General features: G+C 43.3%; 1 protein-coding gene across 4 annotated transcripts in view; it reads left to right on the top strand.

The window, feature by feature from the left end:
• LOC136402639 (zinc finger BED domain-containing protein 5-like) overlaps nt 1–21,454 on the top strand; it is a 33,537-nt gene extending 12,083 nt beyond the window's left edge. The window contains exons 1-4 of one of the 4 annotated variants that reach the window (XR_010751016.1): nt 1,851–2,802; nt 6,640–6,750; nt 13,085–13,154; nt 19,532–21,454. The gene's annotated coding sequence lies outside the window, so the exon portion shown is untranslated. Of the gene's footprint in view, nt 1–1,850; nt 2,803–6,639; nt 6,751–13,084; nt 13,155–19,531 lie in introns of those variants that run through there. The other 3 variants (XR_010751015.1, XM_066380215.1, XM_066380214.1) reach the window with 3 other exon arrangements.
• Nucleotides 21,455–23,869: the final 2,415 nt, after the last annotated feature.

The raw sequence follows: 23,869 nt of genomic DNA, 5'->3' as shown, positions 1-23,869 counted from the left end.
CCCGCCTTGTCCTGGGCTGGCAGGACCGTGTTCGGTCTGAGGCAAACCTCCCGATGGTGTAGCAGTAAACTAGATGCCCACCTGTAGGCCTGGGAACCAGCTTCTCTCAGAAGCCCACTATTTGAAGATGTGATTTGGGAAGGCTATTAACATTCGCTGAGTCCTGCTTTGTGCCCGGCACTGGATTAAGTACTGGACATACTAGGTTCCAGGTGTACAGTTCTGTAATACATCACCTGTACTCTGCATTGTGTGCTCACCACCCCAAGTCAAGTCTCCTTCCATCACCACCTGTCCCCCTTTCCCTCTCCTCTCTCCCCACCCCCTTTCCCTCTGGTCACCACCACACTGTGCTCTGTGCCTATGAGTTTTGCTTGCTTGTTTGTTTTGTTTTTTGCTTAATCCCTTCACCTTTTCCACCCAGACCCCCTAACGCCCCTCTCCTAGGACAGCTTTTTTTAGTCTGTTCTTTGTAGCTGTGAGTCTGCCTCTATTTTATTTTGTACACATTTGAAATTTTCCATTAAAAAAGTTAAGAAATAAAAAGTACTGGACAGCCTGACCAGGCAGTGGCACAGTGGATAGAGAGTCGGACTGGGACACGGAGGACCCAGGTTTGAAACCCCGAGGTCACCGGCTTGAGCAAGGGCTCATCTGGCTTGAGTGTGGGGTCACAGGCTTGGGCATGGGATAATTAACATGACTCCATGGTTGCTGGCTTGAGCCCAAAGGTTGCTGGCTTGAGCAAGGGGTCACTTACTCTGCTGTAGCCTCCCAGTCAAGGCACATATGAGAAAGCAATCAATGAACAACTAAGGTGCTGCAACGAAGAATTGATGCTTCTCATCTCTGTCCTTTCCTATCTGTCTGTCCCTATCTGTCCCTCTCTCTGACTCTCTCTCTCTGTAAAAAAAATAAAAATACTGGACACATTCAATAATTGTAAATAATTTCACATTCAACCCTCCTGCTGGGCAAATGACTTTGTAGAATTTGTATTTTTTGAGTTTGCGCACTTTTATTGTTAAAAAATGGCACTGGGCAGCCACGTGTGTGCTTGCCCTCAGAGCAGGGCATTTGATTGCAAATTGCGGATTGCATTCCTGCTGGGGAGGGGCCATTGCTTTGCCAATGTTTTCTGGAGGAGGGGTCTTTGTGGGCCCAGCCAGTTTTTCAGGGAGAGCAGAGAGAACGCAGAGTGCTGAAGAAGAAACCAGTTTTGCAGAGAGAGGAGAAGGTGTGCAGTTGGAGGGGAACCAGAGCTGAGGGGCTTTGGGAGCTCTGCTGAGACTGTTGGGGCCTTTAATTCTTGGAGGAACCAGGAGAAGATTCTCCTGGTTGTAGACCCGAGAATGTGTCAGGGATTTGGGAGCCCTGAATGAAAGGGAAGTGTTTTCCCAGCCTGTTTGCTCGTCGGCTGGTGCGAGACTTGAATAAAGGAATGGCCCACCATTTTTTGGCTCCACTGTTTCTTGAGCGTCTGCCGTAATTCAATGAGAACCTGCGTGGCCACGATGGCGGCAGCCCCTGGCCGTACAGCTCCCGACAATAATCTGACGTTCCATCACTGTTCCCATTTCAGCAAAGATAGAACAGCAGCAGAGAGGCTAAGAACTGCACAGCGAGGAGGAAATGGTCTGTGGTTTGCAGCATTTCCACGCGGGACCGCCCACCTCACTCGTGCTTTCCCTTCACTGGAGAGTTCTTGCTTTGCTTCTTCCGGGTCATCAGCCTTCGGGAATTAACCTTCAGCCGCAGGCGGCAGGGAGGCGCTGCCGCTGGAAGCTTTGCGCTCAGAGCGCTCAGAGCGGGTGTCTGGGGCTTGGGCCGAAGCACAGGGGCGAGTTTTGTTGACAAACTTCATGCAGTTCCGGGGCTCTGAAAGCCAGGCTCCAGATACTCTGTCCTGCTGGCTTTTCCATATGAGTTCAAATGTCACACGAGTCCCTCTTTTGGTTAAATCAGGAAACATTTGAGAAGTTAAGAAAAAAGGGCCGAGAGAGATGTATAAAAAGCCTCCTCAGATCTCAGACTTCGGTTCCAGTGTTTGGCCCAAACAGGCCTTGACTCAGAAGAAGCGGGTTGGAGTTTGGTCATCTTTAGCAAACCGCTCTGCGTGCCATGTTCGCTTTGCGGGTTTGCTCAATTAGTGAGTTTATGTAGTCCCAGGGAAACAACCCAGGACCGATTTTGATAGGGACAGAAGCCAAGTGTGGGACAGTGCGCCTGGGCAGGGCGCCGTGAAGCTGGCAGGGGCTGGGGGAGGGTGTTGCCAGGCGTCCAGAGAACCGGCCACCTTCACCTCGGGCTGGCCGGAGATAGCAGACGCCAGCCCGCTGTCGCCCAGCGCTGCCCACACCGCCCGGGGGCACAGAACGCGGACAGGAGCGCGCGGCGCGCGGCCCGAGCGGGGCCCCAGCCGCCTTTCCTCGTCAGTATCTTGGCTGGTGGCTGTGCGCGCGGGCGATGTGCCTGGCTGTCTTGATCCACACCAGAAAACTCGCTTTTGAAGTGGTTTGGAAAGCTCCAAAAGAGATGTGCTTCACGGAATTGGTATCGCCGCCAGGGAGCCAAGGTTCTGCTTTCCATCAGCTGCTGACTCCCGCAATCTGGCTCCCGGCAGCGCCCCCTGCCTGCGGCCGGGGCTGCGGACACGCGCACCGCGCGGCGGAGGAGCAGAAAGCCGCGGGGCCCCAGGCCGCGGGCCGCGCGCTCCGGACTCCGGGCTCCCGGCTCCGGCTCCCAGCTCCGGGCTCCGGGCCGGGACCCGCAGGCGGGCCGGCGCCCCGCGCGGGAGCGCAGGTAAGCGGCGGGTCGGCGGCAGCTCCTTGAACGTGAGGCTGGACATTCTTTATAGCGTCCCCAGACGCGGGAATTGGCAGGGCTTGAGAAAGAATCCCTGGCAGGAAGTTCATTTTCTTTACTGCTACCTCCCCAGCCGTAAAGCTAAGAGCTTTTTACCTAAATCATGTTTGCTGGCGCACGGGAGTGGGAGATAATTTCCTCCAGAGCTTTTCCCAGTTGGGGTTTAGTCCTGGGGATCTGGTGGTTTAATAGGCCATTTGAATTTGAAGAGCTTTTCTAATGGATGTTCCTCATACTCCCCCCCCCTCCACACCCTCCCCCCCAAGGCTTCTGATTTTGTGTCATTTTTGTTTCTCCCCCGCTGCCCCCGTCACATCTCATCTCATATTCCGGGGAAATCCTTTCGTTGTGAACTTCATCGTCTTTCACTCATTTAGAACTTGTTCACCGACTGTGCTAGCTCTAATTTCACCACTTCGAAATAACTTTTGAAAGTCTGAGTTTTCTCTGTCTTGGACCCAGAGTTATTTAACTCTTGCCAATACCCAGAAAAGGGCACCCCTGCCTGTGTGTGGTGACACGTGTAACAAAATATTCTGAGGTGCTGACCCCTGGTCTGTCCTTTGTTAATGAATAAAGATCCTACCAGGAATTTTCTAATGTTTAAGATTTAAATATAATAACTGACATTGCATCGAACTCGGTCTACATTTCCGCTGTGACATCTTGTCAGGAGTCCTCTGATCTTCAAGCCGACTGTGTGACTAGCCCACCCGTGTGACCTCAAGCAAACCATGTCATCTTTCTGTCCCTTCTTTCTTTGTGTGCACAATGTATAGATACCTTTGTCTGCCCCAGGAAAGTCACAGGGTGACTGTCTTAGCTCATGGACAGTTTTAACTATCAATTGTAAGCTTCTTCACTCCTGGGGCCTGGAGGAAGTGCGCCCCCTGCTGGTGAGAGTTCTCTCAGCATCTCTGGTTGCCTCCGCTTCCTGGCTTTTCCGAGACTCTGTTCATTGCCTTTCCATTTTCTCATCTGCATCTTCACTCTCTCTCCTTCTTGCTGTTTTCTGTCATCATTTAAATATAGACTTTTCATTTAAGGGGTGTCATCATTCATCTTGGGGAGACCCTTCCCTTGACCGTGCATGCCTTGCTAGCTACCAAGCCATTTCTCCTCTTCCTTCCCGGCCCGATTTCCCTCAAGAATTTTCCACATGGACGATCTCCCCTTCCTCATTTTTCTTTCACTCTTTATCCAGGACAACCTGGCTTTTGCTTCCACCACGTGAAAAGTAAACTACTTTTGCTAAGGTCACTGCCTGGGTTTGCTAGGGCCGTCATGACAACATACCGTAGATTGCAGGGCGGAAACAACAGAAGTTTGTTTCCTTACAGTTCCGGAGGGCTAGAAGCCCAAGAGCAAGTTGTCCGCAGTTTGGTTTCTCCTGAGGCCTCTGCCCTTGGCACCGATGGCCACCTTCTCACTGTGTCCTCACATGTTGTCCCTATGTCCTAATCTCTTCTCATAAGACACCAGTCAAATCGAGGAGGGTGTACCTACATGATCTCATTTAACCTTACTTATCTTTTTTAGGCTCTACCTCCAAATGCATTCAGAGTCCTAGGCCCTGGGGTTAGGACTTCAACATAGGAATTTGGTGGGGAACACAAGTCCATGACAATCACCAAAATTACTTCCATTTTTAAGTTCAGTAGGATTTCGGGAACATTCCAAAGAGTAGATCTCTTCCTCTCGCTTGAAACCCTCTCTTTTGGGGAGTTTCTTTGGCTGATTTTTTTCCATCGATAAAGATTTCAATTAGATCATGCCTTTTCTCTGAAACTCTTCAGTGTTTTCCCAGTCGCAAGGCGGTTCTGCTAGACTGCAACCTTTAGGACACGGAGGCTAGGCTTGCCTTGTTTATTTCTGCCCACGCAGAGCCCAGCCAGAGCCTCCTGCCTCGTGTGCGCTTAACGCATTGACCTAAGTCTTCGCTACCTTTTCAGCCTCATCCCGAGGCCCATTGTTCCCCAGTCTCAGGCACACAGCTCTCTTCTCAGGTCTGTGAGCTGACCTCGTCTGGGCTGCCTGGGCCACAATGCACTCTCCCTTCTTCATGGGCTAGCATGCATTTGTGTTCTTGCCGCTCTACGCGGAGGCCGAGGTCAGCAGCACGGGCACCAGGAGGAGCTGGTTAAGACGCAGGCTCCGTCCTGGACCTAATGAATAGAACCTGCACTTTAACAAAGTCCCCAGGTGATTCCTGTGCACGTTAAAGTTTGGGAAGCTCTGCTCTGGGTCTCCGCCTAAGTGCTTGTCCTTTAGGGAGACCTTCCCCAGTTGGCCAATGCACATCAGGTCATCTAATGGATTCGCTCACAGCATCTGTGACAGCGGAAGGGCAGGGAAGGGAAACACAAGGGGGGATGGGAGGGGAGGTGGAGCCTGCCAATCAAAAGCTGTTGACTTCAGGATTTTACCCAAAGCTAATTTTTCAGAAGTTTTAGATTACTTAGAGGAGCATGCAAAATTGGTAAACAGTTTGTTTTGAGCAAACTGACAATTGTAAATGTTTTATTGGCTTTAACACACACACTCTCTCTCTTTTTTTTAGTTCACTCTGAAAACCACTTTATATTGTTTTGTTTTGATTTGCCATATTATGACACCATGGGATAAACGCACAGCAGTGAGCCTCCATTGGCTTGGGTTTTTCAATATTTCATCGATCCATGGTTGTATAATGCGTTGTAGCAAGTCCAGCCAGAGCCTCTGCTCTCTAATGTAGTTTGATTCCAGCTTTGCTGCAAATCAATTGTTCAGTGTTTTGTTGCGAACACTTCAGACATTGCATAGTTGCCTTGATTGGGTTGCAGTTTCTGGGGTCTTCTGAGGATCTTGTCAGAAACCCAATAATAACACTGTTACAGAGCTCCAGCATTTTATAAAACACATGCAGTGAATGTTCAACCAATGAGCCAAGCCATGGTTTGTGACTGAGAGGTAAAAGAAAACACACTAATTAAAAATAAGCACCTTTGTGACATGCCTCTGAAAGCATTACTTTTTTTCCCTCAAGTGAGAGGAGAGGAGATAGAGAGACAGACTTCCACATGCACCCTGACTGGGAGCCACCTGGTAACCCCTGATTGGGGTTGATGCTCTGCCTATCTGGGGCCATGCTTGCAACCAAGCTATTTTTAGCACCTGAGATGGAGGCTCCATGGAGCCATCCACAGTGCCCAGGCCAATGCACTCGAACCAATCAAGCCATGGCTGCAGGAGACGAAGAGAGACCAAGAGAGATAGAAGGGGAAGGGGGAGGGGTGGGGAGGCAGATGGTTGCCTCTCCTGTGTGCCCTGACTGGGACTGAACTCAGGACTTCCACATGGCGAACTGATACTCTACCACTGAGCCAACCGGCCAGGGCCTCTGAGAGCATTTCTAAGGGGTCACACAGGCATGCTTTACTTGTAAAATATTTTATTGCCTCTATTGCCAAGTACAGTATTTGGGACTTTATGATACCAAATTATTCTATTAATTTAACTGGACAAGTTGTTGGAGTTATTCAACAAACTAAAAGTGTTGGCAGAGCTGTAATTTTAAAGTATAAACCCCTAGTTTCCCAAGCATGACAGCTGCTCCTTGTTTGTTTAGTAATAGAGCTGATGAGTACTTAATTGGAGAGGAAATCTGGGTGCAGGTGGAGTGCTGTTTAGACGTAATGGAGGACACATTTGACATCTGTGGCAAGGTCTATAGGTAAAGCAAAAACAGAAGTGAAAATCAGCCATATGTCAAATCTACATAACTGAAAACTTCAGTTTTTCTAGACATTGAAGGAGGAAGTTAGGAGAAACGGAAGGAGAGAAGAACCGACGTTTGTTGATTGAGTTCTGTGGGCACACATTTAATCATCACATCAGTGCTCCCAGGTAGGTCTTATTTGTCTCCTTTTACCTAGATAAAAAAAAAATTGAGCCTCAGACCCATGCTCTCCCCCACTGGTTACACATTAGAATCACAGGAATTCAGACTGGGTGATGGATGCCTAAGTTCTACCACCCAGTCAGGCATTGACATGTCAAAAACTCCTTTATCTGTGCCAACGCTAAGGATGGAGGAAGCCTGTGGCCCCGGAGAAGAGGGCGGGCTCCCACTCCCGGGGCCGGGCCGGCGCAGGCGCCCATGTGGGCGGCTCCACAGCCTCTCTCCACCGCCACTCCGCCGCGCTGTTCCTCCTGTGTGCCCCTTGCCGCTCTCCCTGGGGTCCTGCGTCCTCAGCTAATTAATCACCTACCCTTCACCCCCTCGAACGAACGGAGGAGCGTGGTTGGAGGGAGAGTGCTGAGCTGCACTGAGTTCTGTTACTGATGATTTAGTTCTCACACTTCCGGTGCCGGCAGATTCGGCGTCTGGAGCAAGACTGCATCCTCACAGCTAGCCGCCTTCTCACTGCGACCTCACAGGATGGAAGGGTTGAGACGCTAATCTGGGGCCTCTGTATAAGGGCGCTAATTCCATTCCTGAGGGCTCCACCCTCATGACTAATCACTTCCCAAAGGTCCCATCTCTAAGTTAGGGGTTAGGTTATTTTTTTTAAAATTATAGTCTTTATCTTAATTTTATTTTATTTAAAAGAAATTAATTGAATTTATTGAGATGACATTGGTTTATAAAATCATATAGGTTTCAAGTGCACACCTCAGAAAACATCACCTGCACACTGTGTCATGTGCCCACCACCCCAAGCGAAGTTTCTTTCCACCTCCATTTCCCCCACTTGGACACCTCCACCTGTCCACCTCCCCTTCTCTGGCTATTACCACATGGTTGTCTGTGTCTATGTGTTTTATATATAGGAGGAGCTGGTTAAGACGCAGGCTCCGTCCTGGACCTAATGAATAGAACCTGCACTTTAACAAAGTCCCCAGGTGATTCCTGTGCACATTAAAGTTTGGGAAGCTCTGCTCTGGGTCTCCGCCTAAGTGCTTGTCCTTTAGGGAGACCTTCCCCAGTTGACACACACACATACATATATATATATATATATATATATATATATACAGATATATATTTTTTCTTAATCCCTTCACCTTCTTTCAATATATGAATTCTGAGGGGTCAGGGATACAAACATTGAGACCATAAGAATCCGATTTCATGATTATGGAGAAAATCAAATCCTTATTAGAATTCTGAGATTGAAGTTGAGAATGTATATTTTCATATTTATCCTGCTGTGGCCTGAGACTTGAAATTATGGATGAAAAGAAATCTTCCCGTGGTCTACCTACAGGTTAAAAAACACGCATCCAACGTTAATGTAGAACCCTCACTGGGCATTTCTGGGTGTTCTGTTTACTTCTTCCAGAGCAAAATTAATGTATGATAAGAAGTAGAATATTTTGGCTGTTATCTTGGGTACTGTGACAAGAGCCTTCTCAGAAAAGCAATGGTGAGTTGTGAGGACACTGGATGCTGTAGCACCCTTTCCCTTCAAGGCATTGCAGACAACCTGAATCCATCCAGTCACCCTACTGAGCACAAACAAACAGTAAAATGAAAACCATTTATCTGAACCAGCAGGTTTAAACGTCACTGGACACTTTGCGGGTCTCTCACTGAACCTGCCAAAGCTTAACCCTGACCAGAGCAGGACAGGAGTTTTTCTTTGCCCCAATTACCAAGATCGTTAGGGTTTCATGGTGTTTTCTCGCTAATACAGCTAATATGGTGAACGTGGTTGACGTTCTGCTTTTGATTGCCAAGGATAAAATAAAAAACCTTGCTTTGAATGATACAGACACGTTGAAAGAAATCACTGGGCTGTAGGAACTAAAGTTACATTCTGTGTTCTATACAAAGTCACTTAAGGTGGGAGGGGCAAACCTTTCAAGTTGATTTTAGATAACAGACACAGACATCTTTATTGGATTTGTCTGGAGAAAAGGAAGGAAAATTCCAACATCTGTTCTGGTCGACATGTGTGAGGCTCGGCCCCGTCTCCCCGCTGTGTCCCCCTCCCCTCCGTTACCAACCTCTTTAGATCCTCTTTTCTCCACTCTACTCCATGTATAGAGAAGAAACCCAAATGAGGATCAAGTAGTAATCCTGGAAATTCATCAGCCTATTCCCATAATACTACCATGGCTCAGAAAACATTTTGAAGATTCTTTTACTGCAGCGATTTGTAACTTTAAAAAAAAAAATCTCATGACACAAGCTAATTACAAAAATTCTGCAGCACACCAGACAATAAAGTAGATATAATTTTGATTTATGCACACCAATAGGTATTGTGTTGGCTGTTGCCATTTTTTTTAACTTGACAATCTAAGGGGAAAGAGGTCAGTGCCCCTGACTAAATAGTCAGGTATTGCCTGTATTAAAAATTCCTGCAGCTTACGGGTTGAAAATCGCCACGCTATTGAATGGGTCTTCAGAGCAAGCAATGAGCCCCATGATGAGCTTGGTCCTACTGGTTTAACCTACATATTTGGGTCATGTACAGTGGAACCGATAGGGATGTCAGAGTCTCCTAACTGTTCAGAACCCAGGCCCTGTCCTCAATAGAGGTGTGAGGTTTTAGACAAACGATTTAAGCTCTTTGAGCCCCAGTTTTCTGGGTACAACAACCCGTACCTGATAGGGCTGTTGTGGGGATTAGATGCAGTCATGTGTACAGGTCCAGTGTCATGTCTTCTTTCCCTCCTTCTCTCTTTCCTACTGTTAGGACAAAATGTATCCTCTGGGCTCAAAACTGACCCTCCCAACCCTTCCTCAGTCAGTAGTGATGAACTGTGCTTAACCTTTAAGTTGACCAAACAGAAGCCCGTTACCACAGGAGCCCGTTACTAATGGAGACGGGAACCAAAACAGACCTGTTACCAATGGAGGCAAGAACCGAAACAGAAGAATGCCACAATCCCAGGCCAGAGCCCTGGTACCCAGCATCGACAGAAAGTTCTGGAAGGAGGCAGCAGAGTGTAGCACTGAGCCTCTCACCCCTGCTCGGGGCTGACTCTGTTATTGGACTCAGTCCACCTGCACCCAGGCACTTAGGATAAACTCTCTTTTCTACACTTTGGGTTCTGCATTGTTGGTGTGACTTCTGCCGGGTCCACCACCGTTCACCCATCCCTGATTTCCCATCAAGGCTTACTCCGAAGTCTGACTTCTGAGAGGTTAGACACACAAGCAAGCTGGGTGCTTGCTGGAAAACGAGGAGCTAGGGGTAGGCGTTAGGGAGGCAGAACATGGTATTCCTGAGGCTGGAGGCCACTACGAGGCCTAGAGGAGAGCGAGGCAGGCCAGGAGAGTGGGAAGTGATGCTCTCTAAAGCCACTGAGGCAGCCACTGGGGTCGCTGACCAAGGCGTTTTTAGTGCGGAGTTATGTGGAGACTGACGTAGCAGCAAAAATAAAGAGATGAATGGCAATCACTGCTGTGTCACGAGTTCTGTAACTTCTGCGTCTTGTTACATCCAGTTTAATCCCTTCGGTCCCAGTCAAATTCATGGGCAATTCAAGTCCCTCCTACATGTCAGTCAGGCCTCTGCACCATCATTTCTCATCCGCAGGGGCATCTTATTTGGACAAATGGGAAGTCTTAGTGCACCGAGGGCAGGAAGGGACTTGGTCACCTTTCCCCTTTGTTGTCAAAGCTGAGGGTTTCCCAGGTCAGGACAGAGCCTGGTTACAGCAGTTTGATGATTGAATGCCTTATCTTTGAATAAATATACCCTTCTGCAGTTTGATCTCCCATTTCCATCACTTATTCAGTTGCTCATTTATTCAACACATTTATTTGGAGACCAGTTGGCCCGGGAAGGCGATGGGACCATTCTGTAGCATCAGGGGGAAAGAAGGGAGAGTGTGCAAAGATACAGCTCAAATTTGGGTGACCTTTGACAGCTTCTAAAATAAAAATACGATCTAACCTGGAAGGGCAAGACTGGCTATTCTTGGACATATTAAAAAATGTTTAAAAAAAATCAATTCCAAAAGAACTTCCAGATGTTTTTAAAAATCATTAGCCATGTTGGAATGACTACATAGCACTCCGAGGCATCCAAGTATTCACCAACCATTTCTTTATACGTGTCTCCCGTGTGCCTGGAGCAGAGCAGTTGTGGTGGGGGGTCACAGATGACCTGGGAAGTCCCTGACCACAGGCACTCAGTCACTAGATGCAGATAGATACCTCATGGGTAGTGCCACAAGTTCTGGGAAAGAGGATGTGGTCAGCAAGTGTCCCTGGCAGGCGGAACGGGAGAGGCGTCATGAAGGGGGCACTGGTTGAGCTCGTCCTGAAGAAGGAGTCGGATTTTATGAGGCGGATATGGCATTTTGTTAGTGACATGTCCCACCTAGGCACTTGTTCAGAATTTAATTTCATTTGCTCTTTGGAGATCAGTTCTTGGGGAACTCACATTTTTTATCTCAAAACGGGAAGAAAGGAGCAATTCTTTCTGTGCCATATTTTTCACAGAATTTCTTTGTGCAGCCAAGCTGACTGGTAGAGCTTGTCAGAATTCTCCTAACAAATGTGTGATTGAACTAAATTATAACCCTTTGCCTCCGGCATAGAAGACTTCCTGCTACCCAAAGTTTCGGGGGAGGGGGGATGGTCGGTTTTCTATGATTTATTTATAGACCAAATGAAAGAAATAACAATTTCCAGGCTTAATCTTGTAGCAGGGGTCAGAAGTAGTTTAAATTTAGTGATTTTGCACTAATAACAAATGCAGCCAGCCAAAAGTATTGTTTTCTTTTTTTTTAAGCTGTTGTTTTCTTTTTTTTTAAAAAAACTATTGTTTTCTAATGCACATGAATGTATTGACCAGTTACAGACCTCCTTTCAATGGGGTAGTAAAAGGGCTTTATAAATTGGTACTTTGTAACCTTGTTATTATTATGGGTGTTACTTCATTAAATATTGAAAGATGATTTTAGAAAGTACAGGTGTTTTAACTGAAATTATTCTAAAGCCTGCAGAATCTGGGAATGAGCTTTTCCTGTCAGAGCACCATGCTTGGTTTTTAAATCTCCTTGATTTATATTTTAGTGTACTGTGAGTTAGCAATAGAGTGCATTCGTGTCTTTGCCATGTAGTAAGATTTTGAATAAATTTTTTATCTATCAAGGAAAGGCTAGATAAATATATAGGATCACATTAGTCCCATAGCCCGTTATTATAAAAGATGTTTTAGGACCATAGGAAATACTGACTCATCCTTTTCAGAGGCAAATACTTTTCTTGTGTTTTTCCAAAGTCATCTGGCATACCATTGAGTAATTAATACAATAGGTTATCACAAATGTTAAAGGGAAAATTCTTCTTTTTTAACCAGAAGAGAAATGTGAAATGCTTTGCTTTTGGGGATCTGCTTTCTACATACCTCAGCATCATGGAACATTCTTATCACTTCTGTAATGTTTAGCTTCAAATTATTTATTTATTTATTTACTTAGCTTAAACAATCAACATGAATTAGCTGAACTTTCTCCTCCTCCTGCTGTCCAAAATGGAACACAATTCCCATCCTCCTATTCCCCACCCCTGGGACTGTTTCTTTTATTCCTGGAGTCTCTTGGTTCCCACCCCATGTCAGGTCGGGTAGCTGTGAGTCTCTTACCTTCTCCGCCCCCTCTCCCCCGTTATTTTCCTCCTTTTTAAAGTCTGTTTATTCTGCCTTCTAAAAATCTCTTAGGTCCACTTTCATTTCCTTTCCGTGGCTACTGTGTGCTTTAGACCCTTATTTATTCTAAGAGCTTCCCCTTGGTCTCCCTGCCTCTGCCCCGCCTGGAGCCACATTCTGTCTAAAATGTGCTGAGAGAAGATGTTGCTGCCCCCTTGCGAAGAAACCTGGAACACGCAGAATCACGTGCTAAGTCTGAAAGGGCTCCATGGTCCTCCCCTCCTTCGCTGTCTACACCTCCATGCCTTTCCCTCTGCCCCTCAGCCACCTCCCCCTTGTTTAAATTTCCATGGATTGACTGTTGCCTGTTTTACTGAAGTTCTGGCCTCCCAACTATTGTGTTTTCTGGTCTTTGTACACTTTTTTTTCCTGCCTGTCTACTTGGTTTGATCTGCTCCTTGTATTGCCTAATTCTGGTTGTTGGTGTTACTTGTAAGCCTCGTATCTGCTTGTTCTCTTCATTATTTTTCAGCCTCCCCAGACCAGGCTCCTTGCCCTGTATCAATAAACTGCTGGTGGCTTGAGAGTGACAGTGTATCTCTAACCAAACCATTTTGTTGCCATAGGTCCTTGACAATGCTACAGCACACAAAATGCACCTGCCTTTTAGTGTATTGCAACATTACCCTGTTATCCGTAAGTGTTTTCTTTGTTCTAGTCAGTAAGTTCTATATATGACTGAGTAAATCTCCTAGCTTGTTGAAGTTGAATATAATAACATCAACACCAACCTTGGTATCAACACTTGAATAAGTCACAACTGACAAATATTTGGGCAGGAGTGTTGAATATTCCATTTTAAGGTTGTGAGTGGAGGGTAAGAAATTTCCACACATCTTCAGCACAGGTTGGGTAACTTAGGTGTTTAGTACAGGAATGAAGAGTGGAGGAATGTACCCTCAGTTATTTATGAAAAAAGAAGAATCTATAATTTTATTTTGTATCATAAAATGCCCCAAATCACATGTAATATAAGACTTTAGCTTTAGTCCATTAGTCTAGTCTATGGTGGAATTTGCTTGGTGTCTGTTGAAAGACTGTTACCAAATCTAAGTAAAGACATTATAATTTTTTCTCTCAATTACATTCTCTCTCTCTCTCTCTCTCTCTCTCTATATATATATATATATATATATACACACACACACACACACACATATATAATCATTCTAAGTAATTTACAAATATTTACATTTTCTATATACTGTATCTATAGATGGTAGTCTCTGCAAATTTATTATTTAAGAAAACCACACAGATCTGATCTTTCAACTCTTTCCATATAAATCATTTCTTGAGTTTAAAATTTTTACTATTTTCTGCCTCCTAAAGTTACTTTAGTTTTCTGTGGTTTTCTTTCCAGCAGCCCTGAGGACTAAGCATAACCCAGGGATGCTGGTTCTCTCGGTTCTTTCAGACGACAGAATCGCTTCTAAGTGGGGCTGGGTACCGGTGTTTGTACCACCCACTGCTCAGTCCCTTTTTATTTTTAGCTGTCATCACTCATAGTAAATCCCGTTTTAGTTTCTTATAACAGTTCTGTGTCTCTTCCACTATTATACCTTTATGAGGACCTTACTTCCATTACGGAAAGGTGTTTTATAACATTCCCCACAGAGATATTAGCTTACGAGGCTAGCTCTTGTTTTTATTGCCTGCCTCCATCTCTAATCTGACTGTATTACCTGGTTTCATTTCTCAGTTCTGAATGTTAACAGCGCTGCACAGATGGATGTCGTGATTTGCCTGCAGAGGTTATTAGGCTCTTATTTGCTTCTCCACCCCAAAGTCATTAATAAAGGTGGGGAAAGTCAGTTAGAAAGTAATCCCTGTGTTCCAGCACCAGAAACTCTCCCCACCCCAAAACAAATGTAATGTGCCATTACTTAAGCTTTCCTTTTGTTTTCTTTCATTCAGTCAGCTGAATCCCTTTCCCTATGTTCATGGCAGCACGTCAGGAAGCCCAGTTTTGTGAGCTGAGTTAGATGAGTCCCTGATCTTTCATCAATGTTAAAGTCAGGATTTAGGACATTTTTTTTTAAAGAATTAGTATTAACAGAATCAAAAGAGCTCAATGAGATTCACTTGGCATAGTTTGTAAGGTGATTATTTTTTAGAATTTACTGAAAAAGAGAAGCCCTTTGATGTGTTATGCTTTGAAAGAGTAGACCACGGCAGCTGGAAGAAGATACTGAAAAAGGGGCAAAGTGTGTTCAGGCGTGAGCGAGGGCCTTTGCAACAGACTGGTGGGGGAACTTCCACGTTCAGGCTTGCTGGCGTCAGTAGTCTGAGGCAGAAAGCGCAAGCAGGGCCTGTGGCCATTCATTTAACAGCTGTGTGTTTATGGCAGGCGGTGGGCGGGCAATGATGGATGAGGGACACATTCTGTGCTCTGCGGATAGGTTTTACGGGGGCTAGCTGGCAAGTAGAAAGACAATTTCAGTACAAGATGATCAATGCTCATACCTACGAAGTTCAAGATGCTCGAAGAGCCCCCTGGGGGGGCACCTACCTAGTTTAGAACTAAATGATAATGGGCATGTATCATGTTTGGAACTATTAGCAGTTCCAGTGGAAATGGAGTGGAGTAAAAATGTTGGGTGAATCAGCTGAGAATGCTAATTTACCTGGGCTGGTTAACATAGACTAATAATTTGGTTGTATGCATTAGCATAAAAATAATTTGCAAGATAAAGGAGAAGGAGGCATGGGAAGCTCTCGGCATCATTATTGAAAATGTATACGGCACACTGTATTATTCCCCTAAAAATGTTATAAGAACACGGAGAAGTATAATGCAATGTGAAACTGTAGAAAGAATACTATTGAATATCATCCACCACTTACTCTTTACAGCACAACTGGAGTTAGTTGGTAGATGTTTATCTAGTTGGCAAATAGAAATAAGAAGATGCAGAGGGATGTAATTCACTGAAATTGCACTTAAGCAATGAATATGTCACAGGGAAAACTTCATTTGGGCTATTTCTAATGGCTGAGAGAGAGCAGCTGTCTCAGAATCGCATCCTGTTGCATCTCTGTCCAAGTCAGAGAATCTATCGTGGGACCATCCTTCCCTTACAAGGAAATAGGTTTCATTCTCTAGTGAACTTCATCAAGTGCTCTTTACGTTGGTGCTCTATGTAAATCCCAGGAGTGGAGTCTACTATGCAATCCTGAAACACTCAAAGACGACTTCACCTCCCCAGGAAGGGCGCAGACTGAGATAGGTCAGGTGGTGCAACTGCCCTGGCCGGGCCACGCTGGCCTTGAAGCTCGTAGACGTGCCGTGGATGCAGAGACGTGCTGCCGCACGTTCTGGACTCAGCTTCGCCTGTAACAGTAGAGTGGTCTGTGATGTGTTAGCTTGACATCTTAAATGTGTGCTCATTGCTTAACTTCAGCACGCGAGCATCTTTGTTCATGTTTTTATGTTGTGTGTTGCACACATGCTTAGTTCTGATAGGTTTTGCCCGAGTCTGCCGTTATAAAAATGGCGGCTGTGCAGGAACTTCCTACTTCAGGACGGAGACTGGGGTGGCTACTGATTACATTCCCCTTTCAGCATCCTCCTTCTCTTCTGCTCTTTTTGGTTGCCTGTAGCCTGTACCAACTACTGATCTTGGCTTTCAATTCATTTGCTGTTTTGAGTTCAAAGTAGAAAATGATGACTTCATCTTCCTAAAAATTTTTGCCAATATCTCCCTAAAAAATATGTAAGGATGTAGCTAGAATAACACAGATTAGAGACTCACAGGTGGAGAGACACGGCAGCAGGACCCAAGGAGAGAGAATACACGGACTATGGTTCTCCACATGGCTGGGGATTCTGGCATTCATTAGTGTTGGGACTGTGATGAGTTTTGCCATCTTAAAAATGTTCCCATTCTCTGTTCTGACAATCATGGGCAGCAAGGATGGTCTGCTGAAAATAAGACTTGATTAAAAAAAAATTGCAGTTGTACACTTGATCCTTCTGAGATGGCAGATGATGAAAAATGGACACCTGTGGTGAAAAGTCACATTTGGGTGATGACTGAATACATGAAAACCAGGCAACACTTTGGTGTCCCATTTACCACAGCGGAGCTGCCTGCCAAGTGAAAACTTAATTACCACGGATTCTTGTGTGCGGGAATTATTCAGTTTCTTCCACTGTGGTAGTGGATATATAAGTTAGCTCTGGTGATAACATTGTATCAGAGTTAATAAACACACACACACACAAAAGGATAACTGGGGAAATTGGAATAAGATTACTGGATTGTATAATGTCAATTTGCTGGTTGTAATATTGTATTGTAGCTTTGCAAAATGTTACTATTAGAACAAACTAGAAAAAGTATGCAAAGAATCTTTTTCTGTTATTTCTTGTAATTGCATGTGAATCTATAATTATGTCACTAAAAATTACAATTACAAAGACTTGCAGTTGAAATCTCTGGTCTCAGTATTGTATCATCATGACATTTGCTTCTGAAAAAAAGCAAATTACTTTAGAAATTAGGATATAAGAATATACTTGTAAAGAAAAACCATCTCTGGAAATTTTAGCTAACTAATTTGCCTATAAGGAGAATGATATCTTAATAGTTTATTGGAAGGAAGTTTCATTTAAAATGTTCAGAGTAATACATGGAATTTGTAAATAATGCATCAAGATCACTTTTAGGAAATTTCTAAATGATGGGCTACGTATATTGATCACAAAAATTAGGGGATACTTCAAAGTGAATATGAAGCAATAAAAAAGGAAGCATTTAATTTTTTTATTTAACAGGAACATCAGAAAAGCAAATGACAAGTCAAAGAAAGTTGTTCAATTATGCAACTGAGATGCAAAATCAACTTTTATTTCATTGGTGAAAATGCACTACACAAAAGGCTGAAAGTACTGGAGTATCTGCACGTTCCCTGATCCCCTAATTTTTGTGAGCAGTGTATTTTCATAAATGAGACTATATGAAAATTGCTAAATAGTAGGCATGATGGTACACTTACATGATTATATAAGCAGAATCTGTATTTGTTATGATTTAAAATTTATAAAAATGAGTTCAAAAATGAGCTCTTTCCCTACACATCCAGAATGTAATCTAAACACATAAAACCAAGTAACAAGTCAAATAATAAAAAACACTAAGGTTACTGCCTGACCAGGCGGTGGCACAGTGGATAGAGCATCAGACTGGGATGTAGAAGACCCAGGTTTGAAACCCTGAGGTTGCTGGCTTGAGCACAGGCTCATCTGGTTTGAGCAAGGCTCACCAGCTTGAGCCCTAGGTCGCTGGCTTGAGCAGGGGGTCACTCTGTCTGCTGTAGCCCCTAGTCAAGGCACATATGAGAAAGCAATCAATGAACAACTAAGGCGCTGCAAAGAACTGAGGCTTCTCATCTTTCTCCTTCCTGTCTGTCTGTCCCTATCTGTCTCTCTCTCTGTCACACACACACACACAAACACTAAGGTTACTATTCTAGGTCATTGTTTGTCATTTGAGTGTGTGTGTGTGTGTGTGTGTGTAGTACCTTAGGAGGCGACATTGAATACTATATTCCCTTAGTTCAAAGTATTCCCTGAATTTTCCTTCTGAAAGTAGCTTTGGACTCTATGACACATTAGTTTGGATATCATCAGGGGTAGGAAGTGTCTGTTTTTTTGAGGAGGGTGGAATAGTAAAAACCTATCAAGTTAAATTTGGTAAATAACATGGTAAATAAGATTGAATCATATTCTATCGTGCCAGCAACAAGTCGTGACTGTAAAGCAATACATTTGCTTTTTCTGTGTGGTTTATATTTTTGGTCCTGAAAAAAAAGCAAGAAATGGTTAGCGCTTATACAAATAAGCATATATGACACTCATTTACTTAGTTATATTTGTCATAAAGCTAGTTTTATGATCCTGTGGACAAATCTTATGAGTAATATGACTTGATACACTTGCATGTTGGTATTAGATCAAAGTTGCAAAGTGATTTTAATCTTCTTGTTTACATATTAAAAAATGACTTCTTGCTGTCTTGTAGCAGTCATCTAAAATTTTAATTTAATGACCTTTGGAGCTCTACAGACTACAGAAAAAACATAGCAATGTAAAATGCTGCATGTGTAGAAAAAAAATTCTAATAGAAATATTTGGGTACAATTATTATATAAAGAAAGGCTTACTTTTAGAGAGAGAAAATACATGATATAGGTAGCCAGATGCATTAAAAGAAGGGCAGGGGATAAAAAAGAATAGAAATAAATTATAATTCCTAGTTTTCATGTTTCTTTGTCTCTAGGTTTTGTGGGATCCAGTTCCATGATAACAATTTCCCCATTATTATTTTCCTGATGGGCCTTGTAATTAGGAAAAAACAAAAACCCAAAACTCGTAACTGATCCCACCCCCTTTGCAACTTTTGGTTGAATAGTCTTATTTTTGGATTCAGTCAACAGCAATATAAGGCTCTTACTCAAACCAAGCTTCTAAAATAAAATATTCTTTCTTTCAAATTTGCCTCTGTAGCCTCCATCCCTCAGCAGATGTCAAGATTAATTCAGTCATAGGGGATTCAAGACTTATTCTTGACATAAGAAAGCAACCATTGTCTTCTTACAAATGAGTGGAAACTGCTGAAAGATGGGGCCCTAGCATCTAGCTTTTATCCTGAGTTCTTGGGAGAGTCAAGGTGCTAAGAGAGATTATCCATCCTTCTTCCTGATTCAGTATTTGTTAAAGATCCCCAGGCCTCCCATGTGCTGGGAGGTGAGAGAGGATTTAAAGTCTTCGTAAGAATGATTCCTCACATTACTGCGGTTTTCTATTACTAATACAATACTTACTTTCCCAACATCTGTGATAAGTCCTCCCCCGCCCATCGCCTGCCTTTCTTCAAGGTAATGAACACAGGTAACTCATCTTAGGAAACAGAACAGTTAAGCACAAGATAAGTACCAGATTGTTTACGCTTAGCTCGAAGCGGTTCAAATTATTCATGTTCTGATTACTTTTTTTTTTTTTTTTCTAGAAAAGTGCAGCTCTATGTTTCCTAAGATGGAAGAAATTCAGCTTTGGAGAAGGAGTGTCCATTTCAGCAGCGATAGCCTTTGTTGTTAGTTGTTATCGATAACCAGGAGCTCTGACTTTCTCTCTCGGGTCTGCCTACTGTGCAGGGTACATCAGTGTCCCTTCAGATGTTGCAGAGAAGGAGTGAGTCCCTTTTGGCAGTAGAGACCACCTAATATGTAGTTGTGGGCTCTATGAGGAGAGAGATTTTGATCCTCTTTTGTTCACTGTTCTATTCCAACACCTAGAATAGTGGTTGGTCCATGGTAGACCCTCAGTCAATCTTTGTGGAATGAATGAATGAATCCTCGAGAAAAAGTGCGGGACGGGAGTCTACCAGAGCTTGATCTCCAGTGAGCTTCACAAGGACACACGGGGAGAGGGTTGTCAGTGAGTTGCACCGATGCCTTTCGGTTCCTTCATCCTAAGAAAGGTTGGTCTCACCCTTCTTCCAGGCTCAGTACCTGAGGGAGTAGAACTCTGTGGTCCAAGTTGCTAAACTGCAATTCTTCAAGAAGCCATAGCTAAGAATTGGGAAGGCTTTGAAGTGACTGCATCAACCCTGCAGAGAAACGCCAGTTGACAGAGGCACCATTCTTGGGGCCACAGTGGGTGCTGTCCAGGGTGCGGAAGCCTTTCTCGGACTCATCAAACACATGCCAACATCATTGGATTTTTGAATGCCATAGCCCTGGTTAGCAAAGCATAAAACAGCAACCAATGTGTACTCACATCATAGAGTCGTTATTTCATCACAGAGAACTCAAAAATGTGAAGATAGATTGGAATGTGTAAAGAAAAGCTAAGAAAGCAGATTTCTGATAAGACCAGCATGTGACTTGTATAACAGCTCTGAATTACAGTGTGAAGGCTGGAATGCTGACAGTTCCTTCTTTCTTACTTGTGAGCGCTAGGATTTTATTTCCCCCTGTGAACGGGTCGTTTTTGAGCCAATTTTAAGATGAGAAAATAGTTGGAAGAATTATGCATGATGTGGAGTATATCTCCCTTGTTATCTGTGGGGGCTATACAGCTTACAGGTGGGTGGAGATGATGCCCATGTCTTTGGACATAATAGCTTTTGACAGATAGACCAAAATAATTCCTTTTTAGCCATGCAGTGTCTGTAAATCTGCCAAGTTGGTCATCCGAAGTGATGACATTTAAGATATAGTTGGTACACTATTTATCTTAAAGAAACATTTTAAAATTAATTCTTCAGACCTGTGCAATATTTTATCTTTTCAGTTTAATAATATCCAAATGTGCTGTTGGTTGCTTTTGTGAAGCAAAAAAACACATGTGTGTTGCTTCATAAATCAGCCATTTAGCTTTGAAAATAAAGTGTATTTCAAGTATATAGCAAAGGCCCTCAAAACACAATTATTAAAGCAACATGAGGAGTTGGGTTTGCTTCAGTTTGGGATTTTTAATAGACTTCGCTGTTATGTAGTGAAGACAGAAATATGCCATAGAAGTCTCTGGTTAAGAGCCAAGACTTTTTCCCTTGAATTATTTTAGACCCTATTGTTTCCATTGGATGCTTAGAATGGAACATATACATTCCTATTGTTGAGTAAAGATGTTCGAAAATGTACATATGCTGGCACATGAATTCAAAATTTCAAAATTATGACTATGTAAGGAATTCTGATCAATCCTCTCCTATATAGTATTTTTGTACATTATTTGGATTCCATCTTGTATTCTTCATTTATTTACATTATTTTATATCTGCAAGGTTTGTTTACAGTCACCCACCTCTTTACTTACCATCCCTTATTCCATCCCAGATCTTTTTCTCTAAGATTTTACTTCTCACTGATGTATTTCCTCCAGAAATTCTTTTAAGGGGGATCTGATGGTAATAAACACAGTTTTTGTTTGTTCAAAATGCATTTATTTTGTCCTGATTATTAAATGGTGGTTTGGCTAAGTAAAGAAATTAAGACGGATCTTATTTTCTTTCAGAAATTTGAGGCTAGCCCTTCACTGTGCTCTGGATCCCTTGTTGCCCTTGAAAAGCATGTTTTCCGTATGTAACTGTTATTCCACTGAAGGTCAACTTTTTTCCGCTGGCTATTGTTAAGATCTTTGCTTTTCTTTGGTGTTCTGTAGTTTCCCTGTGTGCCTAGATGTGGATTTCTTTCTTCTTTTTCTTTTTAAAAAACTATTCTGCTTGGGAATGTTCGGCTTTCCCTGTTTCATCTGTTTTCCCCTCTGGGTCATAAACTGGACACTTGTTAACTCTTAGCATGTTGCTCTTAAGGTAACTTAATCCTTCCTCACATTTTCCATTTTATGTCTCTGAGCTTCATTCTGGATCATTTCTTTAGAAGTCATTATTTCCTCAGTTCCTTTTAATTGTTTATCTGATCTATTAAATTTTTAACTTAAGTGATTTACATTCATCATTTGAGATGTTTTATTTAGATCTTTTTCAAATTATCCTAATTTTTAGAAATAGTTCCTTTTTTCCTAGTTCATTATTCCATTTTCTTTCTTGAATAAGTAAAAATACTTATTTTCTATCACTTCCCTAGTAAAAGTCCTGCAGTAGCTTCCTGTGGTGGGTTGAATTGTGTCCTTCCTCATACCGGTGACTCTGACCTTATTTGGAAATAGGGTCTTCGCTGGCATAATCGAGGGGAGATGAGACCATACTGGATCCGGCTGGGAGGAGACACCTGGCGAGAAGCCATGGACGGCTGCAGTCATGTTGCCACAGCCGGGGGATGCGGAGGATTGCCGCAGCCACCAGAAGCCAGAAGAAAGACAGAGTTTCCTTCTATGAACCCTATGGAGGGACCAACCATGTGCTTAACTGGATTTCAGACTTCTGGTCTCCAGAGCTGAGCAACAATACATTTCTGTTGTTGTTTGCCACCCAGGTTATGGTCAGCCTAGGACGTGAGTCCGTCGATGGACAGCAGACAAGGGAGAACTGAGAACATGGGTTTTCAGAGTTACCAAAGGCTTGGAAACAAGCTGACTGACATTGCAGAACAAACATTCTTCTTCTTATAATTCGTACAAAATAAAAGAGCCTTAGTCTGGTCTGTTACGCCTTCCTGACCTTTTCCCACTTGATTCTTCTAGCTTGACTTCGCTTCTGTTGATTTCATTGGCCTTGTTGCTGCTCCTTGAACAAGCCCAGCTCTTGTCTGACTTGGGGATTTTGGATATGCTGATCTCTCTGCCCGGGGCGCTCTTTCTCCTATGTTTTGCTTGTATAACTACTACTCAGCCTTCGTGCCTGGTAAAATGTCACTCCTTGAGGACCCGTTCCATAATAGTTCCCACCCTCCCTCACCATCAGCTGAATTAGATCTCTTAGTTATATCTTCTAAAGTAATTTTTTCCCCTCCCCAGCATTTATCATGAAACTATGTATGACTAGTTTATGTATGTTGTTTGTATGATTATTGTTTTAATGTCTGTCTTCCCCTCTGGACTGTATGCCCCATTAGGCAACAATCATGTCTGTTTTACTCTTCTCTATTTTTCTAGCTACCAGCACAGTGATGGGTATACAATAAATATTTCTGAATGAATGAAAGCACATTTTCATACTTGTAATTAGATGGAGGGACACACAGAGAAAAATACCCATTTTTCAAACTGTTCTTATTAGCGCCAGAGTATTAGGTGAATTGTTTCAATCATTTTTACTATGTAGCTGTTTTGACACGTTAATTGTAAACATCCTTGTATTAAAAGAGCAACGCCTCTTCATTCACTCAGGATCACATTTTAAAATATATCTGAAATGCCATATATCAGTACAATCAGTGTTTTTCACTAGTTGCTTGTATTAGGTACTATTTAGGTATTTAAACTAAGCTGGTTCAAAGTTTATACCAAATCTTTATAGCAAGATAGCAGAAACACTGAAGATATTGTAAAACATGTACTTCCTTTACAAATTAATATAAACTGATCATTTTATGCTTAATTACAGGTAATATTTAAGATCATCTAGAATTTCCTAGATAAAAATTCTTTCAAGAATGAGGCTGTGGAATCCACTCTGTGGAATTCTCTACCTGCTTTGAGCTGGCAGAAGGCCAGCTTCCTGATACTTAGAGCAGGCTGGGGATTCACCTTTTACTATAAACGATGCGTATTTCTTGTGTGTTTTCTTTGTATTTGTGCCCTGCGACAGTTTTATTTCAGAGGGCACAATTCTATAAATCAAAATATATCACAAACAAGGGTGGCCCGAAGACCCAAGGGATTCTGAAAGTGTACAACTGGAAAAACAGCTGCTGTGTTCATCCCAGCCACTCCTTTAAGAACG

This window comes from Saccopteryx leptura, chromosome 4 (genome assembly GCF_036850995.1).
Source record: "Saccopteryx leptura isolate mSacLep1 chromosome 4, mSacLep1_pri_phased_curated, whole genome shotgun sequence".
Lineage (NCBI taxonomy): Eukaryota > Metazoa > Chordata > Mammalia > Chiroptera > Emballonuridae > Saccopteryx > Saccopteryx leptura.
Note: the sequence above shows the minus strand (reverse complement) of the source record. Positions and strands in the feature narration are given on the sequence as shown.